Genomic DNA, 11,015 nt, shown 5'->3' on the forward strand with positions numbered 1-11,015 from the left:
TCAGCTCGGCTTGAAGTGGGCTTGTCAATCACCACTACAATCAGTGGCGCAGCGGTAGAGTTGCTGCCTTACAGCGCCAGAGACCCAGGTTCAATCAGGACTACGGATGCTGTCTGTACAGAGTTTGTACATTCTCCATGTGACCACATGGGTTTTCCCGGGTGCTCAATTTTCCTCCCACACTGCAAAGACGAACAGGTTTGTACGTTAATTGGCTTCAGTAAAAATTGTAAATTGTCCCTAGTGTATCGATTAGTGTTAGTGTACGGGATGGTCGCCGATCGGCGCGGTGGACCGAAGGGCCTGCTTCCACGCTGTATCTCTAAAGTAAATTAAAGATAAATTTGACAGGTTCCTGCAATTGTTCAGGCATGCTACCTGTGTTGGAAGCAATGGCTGCCGCTTATGTCTGCTTCGAGATCCCTGCTCTCATTTACAGCAGTTCAAAAATAATCCCCACATCTCCATAGAAGCCCAGAGCATAGGAGGAGGTCATATTATCTATCGAGTTCGAGCTAGTGCTTTGAAGCAGCATCCGTCCCCCTCCACTCTACTTTTTGACGTGATTCCTATAAATCATTCGTCTTCAGATATCTCTTCAAAATTATTTAGTTTAGAGATACAGCGCCGAAAACAGGTCCTTTGGTCCACCAAGCTCGTGCCGACCATCGATCACTCGTTCACACTACTTTAGCGTAGTGTAAAGATACAGCGCAGAAACAGGCCCTTCTGCCCACCAAGTCCATGCCTAACATTGATCTGCCGTTCACATTTGTCCTTAGTTTAGTTTAGTTTAATAACGCAGCATGGAAATAGACCCTTTGACCCACTGAGTCAATGCTGACCATCGAACATCCGTACACTAGTTCTATGATGTTCCACTTTCGCATCCGCTCCCTACACATCGAGGGAGGTTTACACAGCACAATTAACCCATAAACCTGCCGTCTTTGGAATGTGGGAGGGAACTGGAGCACCCGGAGGAAACACACGTGGGTTACAGGGAAAACATACAGACTCCAGAAGATAAGACACAAAAAGCTAGAGTAACTCAGCAGGACAGGCAACAGCTCTGGAGAGAATGAATGGGTGACGTTTCGGGTCGAGACCCTTCTTCAGACTGATTAGGAATAAGGGAAACGAGAGATATAGACGATGATGTAGAGAGATGAAGAACAATGAATGAAAGACATGCAAAAAAGTAACGATGATAAAGGAAACAGGCCATTGTTAGCTGATTGTTGGGTGAAAACGAGAAGCTGGTGCGCCTTGGCCACTAGCTTCTCACACAGACAACTTATTTGATGCCAGTATAAATAACTTAAAAAAAACCATCTTGAAGCTAACTATTTCTTCAGTGGCCAGGAGAAGATAAAGATGATGAAGAGAGGACATAGGTCAGAAACAATACTAACACCCAAAGGACCCATTGAGATCTAAGTGCATTGAGGATAGAAAATAATAAAGATAAGAGTAACATAGGAGCAGATGCTAAGCCAATAAATCAACACTCAAATCCCTCGGAGAAAATATCTTTACAAAAATGTATTGAGGTATTTTTTATCATAATTACTCATATTTTTCTAGTGTCAATTATACAATGGACTGTTTTTAAACTTTTGCCTAGCTGGCAACCTGAGGAACGCATTGATGGATGTCAGAAGTTATTTTGATTGATTTATTTCATCAATATTCAATTTGTTTTAATTACGATGTGCTTTGTTCAGCACTGTGGGCTGGGGATGAAGTTTGGGTGAATTGATTGATTTGATTGCTGGAAGAATTTGGCTGCACTTTTTAACAAATAGCTCATTGAATAGGAATTTGGCGCCAATAAGGAAAAATTTAGCCCAGTAGAAGTGTATCAAAATATGCTGGAGTTATTCAAATGGTGCATAATCATTGTTTATACTCTACCAACCATTTCCATCTTGAATAATATTGTTATTTTGGTTCAGGCCAACTAGCCAACATAATCCAAGTCTGAAAAAAGGTCTCAAGGCAAAACATCACCTATCCATGTTCTCCAGAGATGCTGCCTAACACGCTGAGTTATTCCAACACTTTGTGTCCTTTTGATAATCATAGACGACACAGAGTGCCATAATCGCTCAGCGGGTCAGGCAGCATCTCAGGATAGTGACATTTTGGGCCCTGACAATTGTTTTGACCCCTTGTCAGTTTGAAGTAGGGTCCTGACCCGAAACGTCACCTATCCATGTTCTCCTGAGATGCTGCCTGACCCGCTAGCTACAGCACTCTGCACCTTATTTTATAAACCAGCATCTGCAGTTCCTTATTTCAGCATAATCGAAGATTTATCTCACCCCGGTCATTCCTTCTTCTGCCCACTCCCATCAGGCAGAAGATCACACTTGTTCTATGATATCCCACTTTCTCATCCACTCCCTACAAATTAGGGGCAATTTACAGAGGGCTAAGCAACCTACACACCTGCAGGTCTTCGGGATGTGGGAGGAAACCGGAACATCTGGAGGAAACCCAAGTGGTCACAGGGAAAATGTTCAAACACACAGACAGCACACAAGGTCAGGATCGAACCCGGGTCTCCAGTGCTGTGAGGCAGCGGCTCTACCAGTTGTGCCATTGGTATTGATATGGATCACGTGCATTGGATTTTCCCTTTCAAGGAAATATTGTGTATGACACATAGATGTATTATTTATTACTTTAGTGCTTTATAATCACAAGCAAGCATAATAGGAATATTCCATACTAGGAATATTCCTTTGATCAGAAACATGTTCAGGACAGATTTTTGTTAAATAAATTGAATCTCATCTACTGTATCTGTAAGCTACAGACAATGCCAGTATACTAATTTATACCAGAAACTAATTATGTATATCTGTCACTTGCAATAGTTGACCTGCATTACGAAAAATATCCATCCAAATTCCAAAACTCCAAAGTCGTTTCACATAATAAATGCATTTCAAAGAATTATCACAGTGTGACAGTAAGGATGTAAATCAGTACAAAATACTTCAAATAAAACAAAATTATGAACACTATAAATACTTGTTTCAGCTGCCAGATGAATTACAGCCTCTGCAAAAGAACCCAGAAGAATAACAGCATTCGCGTTTCTCTCAGTCTTGCTTCCTTCACTGTTGTACATTGGCTCAGTAGAAGTTATGAATTGAAGTATACTGTACACTGTGCTGGTTTTCATACATATACGAGAGGAATTGATTAGCCTGCAACCAGAGTGACTTGGGAAATAAAATGTTCAGAACATAACCCTCTCATTAATCTTCACTATTGTGTGAGACCATTGCTTCGTAACCTAAAGCTGGAGATATGAATCTACACAAAGGCATTAAAAGTAAAAACTAAAATACTTTAGCAATGCCTTTGACAAGGCGCCATGTTGAAGACTAGCTTGGAAGGTCATATCCCAGGTCGAGGTCAAAGGCTAGTTGTGGAGGAGTGTTTTACAATTGGCAGCCTGTGACCAATGCTGGGCCTGTCTAAAGAAGGGTTCCGAACCAAAACGGCACCAATCCCTTTTCTACAGAGATGCCTACTGTATCGCTGAGTTATTCCAGCACTTTGTGTCTATCTGGTTCCAAATGTTGTTTGCTATCTACATTAATGATTTGGATGGCAATATTGTTAAAGAGAAGGGAGCAACTCACATTTTGCTTGGGCAGCTTACAACCAGTCAGTATGAACGTTGATTTCTTTAATTTCAAGTAACTCCTGCATTCCCTTCCCTCTCCTCTCCCATCTCCTCTGCTCTCCCCTTCCCTCTCCACTCCCCTTTGTCCTCCCCCCCCCCCACCCTAGTCATCCTACCAGTTTGCATCCTTGTGTTCCTTTTGTTATCACACCTTCCAGAGCCAACAATGGGCTACAGGCTCCATCCTTCTTCAGGTCATGTGTTGCCAGCCCGGATTTGTTCCAGCCGTTTCTTGCCTCCAGTTTAGTTTCCTCCCACCCCCAACTTTACTTTCACTCTGAAGAAGGGTCCCGACCCGAAACGTCACCCATTCTTTTTCTCCAGAGATGCTGCCGGACCAACTGAGTTTCACGAGCATTGTGTGCCTATTTACAATATTGTTAAGCATTGTTATTAAATTTACAGATGACACCAAACTGGGTGGTATAGTGGATAGTGAGGAAGGATATCTAAGCTTACAACAGGATCGAGATCAGTTGGGAAAGCTTCCAACAGGATGAAGAACAGTCGGGAAGGTTCGCCAAAGAACAGCAAATGGAATTTCACCCTGACAAGTGTGAGGCGTTGCACTTTCAGATGTCAATCTAGGCAGGACTTACAGACCGTAAATCGCAGGATTACACACTAAATGGTAGAGCCCAGTGAATGTTGTAGAACAGAAATATCTAGGAGTACAGATACATGGTTCCCTGAAAGAGGTATTCAAGTGGATAGGGTAATGAAGATAGCATTTGGCCTGCTGGTCTTCAATGAGAAGAATATTGAATATAGAAGTTGGGACATCATGATACAACTGTACAAGTCACTGTTGAAACCACATTTAGGGTGCTTTGTGCAATTTTGGTTGCCCAGCTACAGGAAGTGTGTCGTTAAGCTGGAAAGGATGCAGAAGAGTTTTACCGGGATATTACATGGACTTGTGGGCTTGAGTTATGAAGAGGTTGGATGGATTGGGATGTTTTTCTTAGGAGCAGAGGAGGTTGAGAGGGTGGCCATATTTAAGTAAGCAAAATCAGAAGGGGCATGGATAAAATAAATGCTCACGATTACTATTTTCCAAGTATATAAGATTGTAAAACAAGGGAGCATAGGCTTAAGATGAGAAGGGAGATATTTAAGAGGTAAATCGAGGACAGCTTTTTCCACTCTGAGGGTAGTCCACATCTGGAATGAGTTGCCCGAGGAACCCATGGAAGTGGATACAATTATGACTTTCAAAATACATTTGGTTAGATATCTGGATAGGAAGAGTTCAGAGAGCTATGGGCCACATGCAGGCAAATGGGACTAGCCCAGAATGCCAACTTGGTCGGCATGGACAAGGTGGGCCAAAGGGCCTGTTTCCATGCTGTATAGCTCTATGACTATAATATGTAGTTGTAAACGTAGATAGAGTTTACACGGCAATTTGACAAAATAGTTTACATTACTGTGACAAAATATCATGAATAATCAGTTTATAATACTAATGATACCAATGGGTTAATTTACTGCATGCATATTCTCAAAACGGATACACAAGTGGTTTGTCTCAAACTATTTTATGTAAAATTACATAGAATCTTTATCTGAAAAACTGGATGAACTGCGCCCCGATTTATACTCAAGAAGAGACTCTATCCACTTTAATTACTTCTTCTCGTCCCATTCCAGTATCTTTATATTCCCTCTCCATCACAAATGCAGTAAACATCTCCTCAATCGCACCAGTGTTATCTGCTCCAACCAGTCCATTGGCTATGAATTGCACATTCTCGCCAAAGTCCACGTAATTGAATATCTCCTAAATGCTTTAATATTTGCTAGAGTTTATCTTATATTTATGCTTTCTTATTCTGGATTAATCCGCAAGTGGTTACTATTTCTTTAACAAAAATCCAACCTTCATTATTTTTCAGATCTGTTCTTAGTCCTCATAGTCCCAGAGCCATTCAAACCATCTCCATACTCAATCATAATTGTCTCCTTTCTTTGCTGGTAAATCTAGTCAACACATTCTTCATTACTTCAGTACATCAGTTACAGAGATCAAAACTGTCAATAATATCCCTGCTGTGATTTCTGCAGGCAAGTCTAATGTTGTCACCTTGTTAATGTATTTTCTGCAGAAATAGATGACATTTGTTGCATTATATTTAGTTTAGTTTAGTTTATTGTCACGTGTAACGAGGTGCAGTGAAACGCTTTTGCTGCGTGCTAACCAGTCAGCGGAAGACAATACATGATTACAATTGAATTGAATACTTTATTGTCACATGTGACAAGTCACAGTGAAATTCTATGCATACCCAAGGTATGCAAATAGTCACACTTAAAGGGCACTTACAAAGTTTCAAATCCCCCCCCCCCCCCCGCCAGACCAGACTTCCACCACTGTCTCCATCTACACTTCACGTTGCCTTGCAAATTGAATTTAATACAGAAATATGTGAGGTGTTGCACTTTGGAAAGTCTAACATGGGCAGGATGTACACAGTGAAAGGTAGGGCTCTGGAATTGTTGTAGAGCAAAGGGATCTTGGAGTGCAGTTACATAGTCCTTTGAAGATGGAGTCGCAGGGTGGTACATTTGGCACGTTGGCCTTCATCAGTCAGAATACTGAGTATAGAAGTTGGGAGGTCATGTTGCAGTTATATGAGTCGTTGGTGTGACCGCATTTAGAGTATTGTGTTCAGTTCTTGGCGCCATGCTATAGGAAAGATGTTGTCAAGTTGGAAAGGGTATAAAGAAGATTTACAAGGATGCTGCCAGGACTCAAGGGTCTGAGCTGGAGGGAGAAGAAGAGCAGGCTGGTACTCTTTTCCCAGGAGTGCATTCGGATGATGGGTGATCTTATAGAGGTGTATAAAATCATGCGAGGAATAGATTGGGTGGACTCACAGTGTCTCTTGCCCAGAGTAGGGGAATTAACAACCAGAGAGTTTAAGGTGAAGGGGGATCATTTGTATAGGTATGAGGGGTTACTTTTTCACACAAAGGATGGTGGGTGTATGGAACGAGCTGCCGTAGTTGAGGCAGGGAAGCAAGTAGAAACCTAAATGGATAAGCCAGGTTTGGAGGTACATGGGCCAAACGCAGGCAAGTGGGACTAATGTAGATAGGATGTGTTGGTCAGAGTGAGCAAGTTGGGCCGAAGGGCCTATTTCCATGCTGTATGACTCTAAACGCAGGCAACATAATCAAAGATTGCTCCAGCCCAGCTATTCATTCTTCTCCCTGCTCCCATCTGGCAGGGAGTAGAACGATTAGCTTTAAGATCAAGAATTCATCTGTGAGCTTATGGATGTTAATTAAAAACGCTGTACAACCTAGTTGGTATATTTCAGTGAACTTTACTCATCAAGGCAGTAATGAATAACTGTTAGTTGCTATGAAATCAGTGCGTGTTAAGTAAACATTAAAGGAGAAATTTGCCTGATTTGGTCACTAGTTTCAAATGCAATGGAGAGTATTAACCACTGGATAAGTGTATCGTGCTGCATCTGGCTCGACTTAATTCAACGGAAGCCCCGTTTCAGCGACTTACTGTAAGCAGTCAAAGATTAATCATTTTTTAACTTGGGTTTTGTGTGGGATCAGAAGATTAACTGGCATCAAATGGTATAGAATCAAAGACTGGCTCATAATTAAAGATTTCACTTGGTGCAATAGTAATTATTTCTAACGAGAGCTACGGGTAAGGTGACAAAGTGAGTGAGTTCAACAGAAGCAGTCCCTGTTAAACTACGAACCGTGGGCTGCAGAATGTTATCACCTTGCACAATGATTATATGAACTACACTATATAATTTTGGCAGAAAACTATACTTACTGACACTTTGATGAATAACACTAAACTGAATTGATTCAAAAGATTAGTTTAGTTTAGAGGTACACGTTGGAAACGGGCCCTTTCCGCACCGATCAGCTTTCACCCATTTCTCACAAATTCCATGTTATCCCAGTTTCACACCTTACACACTTGGGCCAATTTACAGAAGCCAAATAACCTGCAAACCCACACGTCTTTGGTATGTTGGAGGATATCGGAGCACCCGGACACAAGAGACTCACGCGGTCACAAGGAGAACGTGCAAACTGCACACTGACAGCATTGGCGGTCAGTATCAAACCTGGGTCTCTGGTGCTGAGAGGCAACGGCTCTATTACTGCTCTGCCAGATACAGCATGGAAACAGACCTTTCAGCCCACTGAGTCCATGCTGACTATTGGTCACCATGCTGTATCCTTCAATCAATCAATCAAGGAACAGATGGAGGATCAAATCGCAAATAAGACCGTTGTCCAACAATAGAATCTGTGCATGTCATTTCAAATGTACAAAATCACTATTTACTGGTAGCGAGGATGGCAGCAAATTAATTCACAGACAATATTTGTCGTGAATTAAAATGATGGCTAAAAGAGAGCAACGCACCAAGAAAGAAGGGAAATGCTTTAAAGATACATTTAGACAGGAACATGGATAGGACTGGTTTAGGGGGATATGGGTCAAATGTGGGCAGGCGGGACTAGTGTAGATGGGGCATGTTGGTCGGGGTGGGACTAGTGTAGATGGGGCATGTTGGTCGGGGTGGGACTAGTGTAGATGGGGCATGTTGGTCGGGGTGGGACTAGTGTAGATGGGGCATGTTGGTCGGGGTGGGACTAGTGTAGATGGGGCATGTTGGTCGGGGTGGGACTAGTGTAGATGGGGCATGTTGGTCGGGGTGGGACTAGTGTAGATGGGGCATGTTGGTCGGGGTGGGACTAGTGTAGATGGGGCATGTTGGTCGGGGTGGGACTAGTGTAGATGGGGCATGTTGGTCGGGGTGGGACTAGTGTAGATGGGGCATGTTGGTCGGGGTGGGACTAGTGTAGATGGGACATGTTGGTCGACGTGGCTGAGGTCTTGTTTTGACGCTGCATAACTCTATGACAAGTTTTCAAAGATGTAGAGTAAAGGTTGGATGGTCAGCAAGGTGGTTGGTGAACAGATTTACAGAGATGATTTATAAGGATGTTGCCAGAACTAGAGGGCCTGAGCTATAGGGAGCGGTTGAGCAGGCTGGGATTCTATTTCGTGGAATGCAGGCAGATGAACTTATGGGTGTATAAAATCATGAGAGGAATAGATTGGGTAGACGGAGTAGGGGAATTGAGAACCAGTGGACAAAGGTTTAAGGTGAAGCGGGAAAAATTTAATACGAATCTGAGGGGTACCTTTTTCACACAAAGGTTTAGGAACGAGCTGCCAGAGTAGGTAGTTGAGGCAGGGACTATTGCAAATGTTTAAGAAACAATTTGACAGGTTCATGGATAGGACGGGTTTAGAGCGATATGGGCTAAATACAGGCAGGTGGGACTAGTGTAGATGGGACATGTTGCTCGGTGTGGGCAAGTTGGGCCGAAGGGCCTGTTTCCATGCTGTATGACTCTATGACACAGCGTTATTTTTAAAACTAGAACTAGCTTAACATCTATTCATCGTAAACAGATGATAACCAAGTCTAATGATATCCACCAGCATCTGCCAAGAGTATTGCAAAACTTGCAACTATAAACCTCCCAAGACATGAAGCTCAGCTAAGCGAGTGGGGAGCAGGTGCCTTCATACAAGAACATTTTAAATATAAACCTACGAACTGCTCAGCAGGGTAGAGAGGGAGGAAGACGGAGAAATCTGGAAATGAAAATATCTGTGTCATAAAATGTTCAAAATTAGAATTCACAGGAGCGCTGTGCCAATGAAAATATTTTAGGAGATTCAACAATAATTCTGCCCGAATGGTGCTGTCCCTCAAGGAAGTTAAATTCATAAAAATGCACGTGGTTTAAACCAAATATGAACGTAAAATTTATTGTGTCATACAGCACAGAAACAGGTCGTTCAGTCCAATTTGCCCCTGCTGACCAAGATGCCCAATCGAAGCTAGTCCCATTTGACCCAATATCTCTCTAAACCTTTCCCTTCCATGTTTAGTTTAGAGATACAGCATGAAAACAGGCCCTTCGGCCCACCGAGTCTATGCTGACCATCTATCACCCATTCATACTAGTTCTATGTTATTCCACTTTCTCATCCACTTCTTACACACTAGGGGCAATTTACAGAGGCCAATTATCCTACAAACCCGCAGGTCTTTGGAGTGTGGAAGGGAACCGGAGCACCGGGAGGAAGCACACTCAGTCACAGGGAGAACGTGCAAGCACCACACAGACAGCACCAGAGGTCAGGATCGATGGACTAGTCTCTTGGACTGTGAGGCAGCAACTCAATCGCCTCGCCACTGCTAATTCTCCAAATGCTATAATGTACAGGAAATGAGGTAATCCCACAAGGCCTCGTTATGTGAGGGTGTCACCCAACAAACAGCTAACAATGGTCGGATTCCTTTATCATCATTAATTTTTTTGTTGCATTTCTTTCAATCATTGTCCTTTATCTATCTACATCATCGTCTATATCTCTCGATTCCCTTTCCTCTGACGAAGTGTCTCGACCCGAAACGTCACCCATTCTTTCTCTCCATAGATGCTGCCTGTTTCGCTGAGTTACTCCAGCTTTTTGTGTCTATCTATGGGCCAAAATGGGAAATGCTTGTTGAATTTTCTAAGTTACCTCGAAGTAATCATAGCTTAACAGGACACAAATTGCTGGAGTAACTCAGACTGAAGAAGGGTCTGACCCAAAGCATCACCTATCCATGTTCTCCAGAGATGCTGCCTGACCCGCTGAGCTACTCCAACACTTGGTGTCCTTTTGTGTATTAACTAGCATAAGTTGGGCTTAGTATCTACCTAGTAACAACTATTCTCATCCGAGGGGATGAACTTTGGTTTATCATTTTCCATGTACCAAGGCACAATGATAAGCTTTGATTTTCATGCAGGCCAAATTAATCATATAATACTCTACATGAATACGATCAAGCCAAATTTAAGTACAATAGGTAGAGTGAAGGAGAATAGACAGAGTGTGGAGCCATCTCTGCTCTTCCCCCGAGGACCATAGAACCAGAGAGGTGGATGGAGGGAGACGACAACGGCGGACGCAAGATCAAAGGGCTGGTAAGCGAGTGACCGGGGGTCTTACCAGAAGGAACGGATGATGTTTTGGGTCGAGACCCTTCTTCAGTCTCGACCCGAAATGTCACCCATTCCTTCTCTCTAGAGATGCTGCCTGTCCCACTGAGTTAATCCAGCTTTCGGCTTGAACTAGCATCTGCAGTTCCTTCCTACAAACGGGGGTCTTACCATCCACGCCCTCAAGATCGGCAGCAGAAGTTACCCCCAGGGCACAAAGCCTGAAGGTGATCGGGCAAAGAGA

At 43.0% G+C, this 11,015-nt stretch overlaps 1 protein-coding gene across 1 annotated transcript in view; it reads right to left on the reverse strand.

Annotated features, from left to right (window-relative positions):
- Positions 1 to 11,015, reverse strand: part of LOC116986818 (chemokine-like protein TAFA-5) — a 192,334-nt gene that overhangs the window by 116,384 nt on the left and 64,935 nt on the right. The gene's annotated exons all lie outside the window — the stretch shown is intronic.

This window comes from Amblyraja radiata, chromosome 24 (genome assembly GCF_010909765.2).
Source record: "Amblyraja radiata isolate CabotCenter1 chromosome 24, sAmbRad1.1.pri, whole genome shotgun sequence".
Classification (NCBI taxonomy): Eukaryota; Metazoa; Chordata; class Chondrichthyes; order Rajiformes; family Rajidae; genus Amblyraja; species Amblyraja radiata.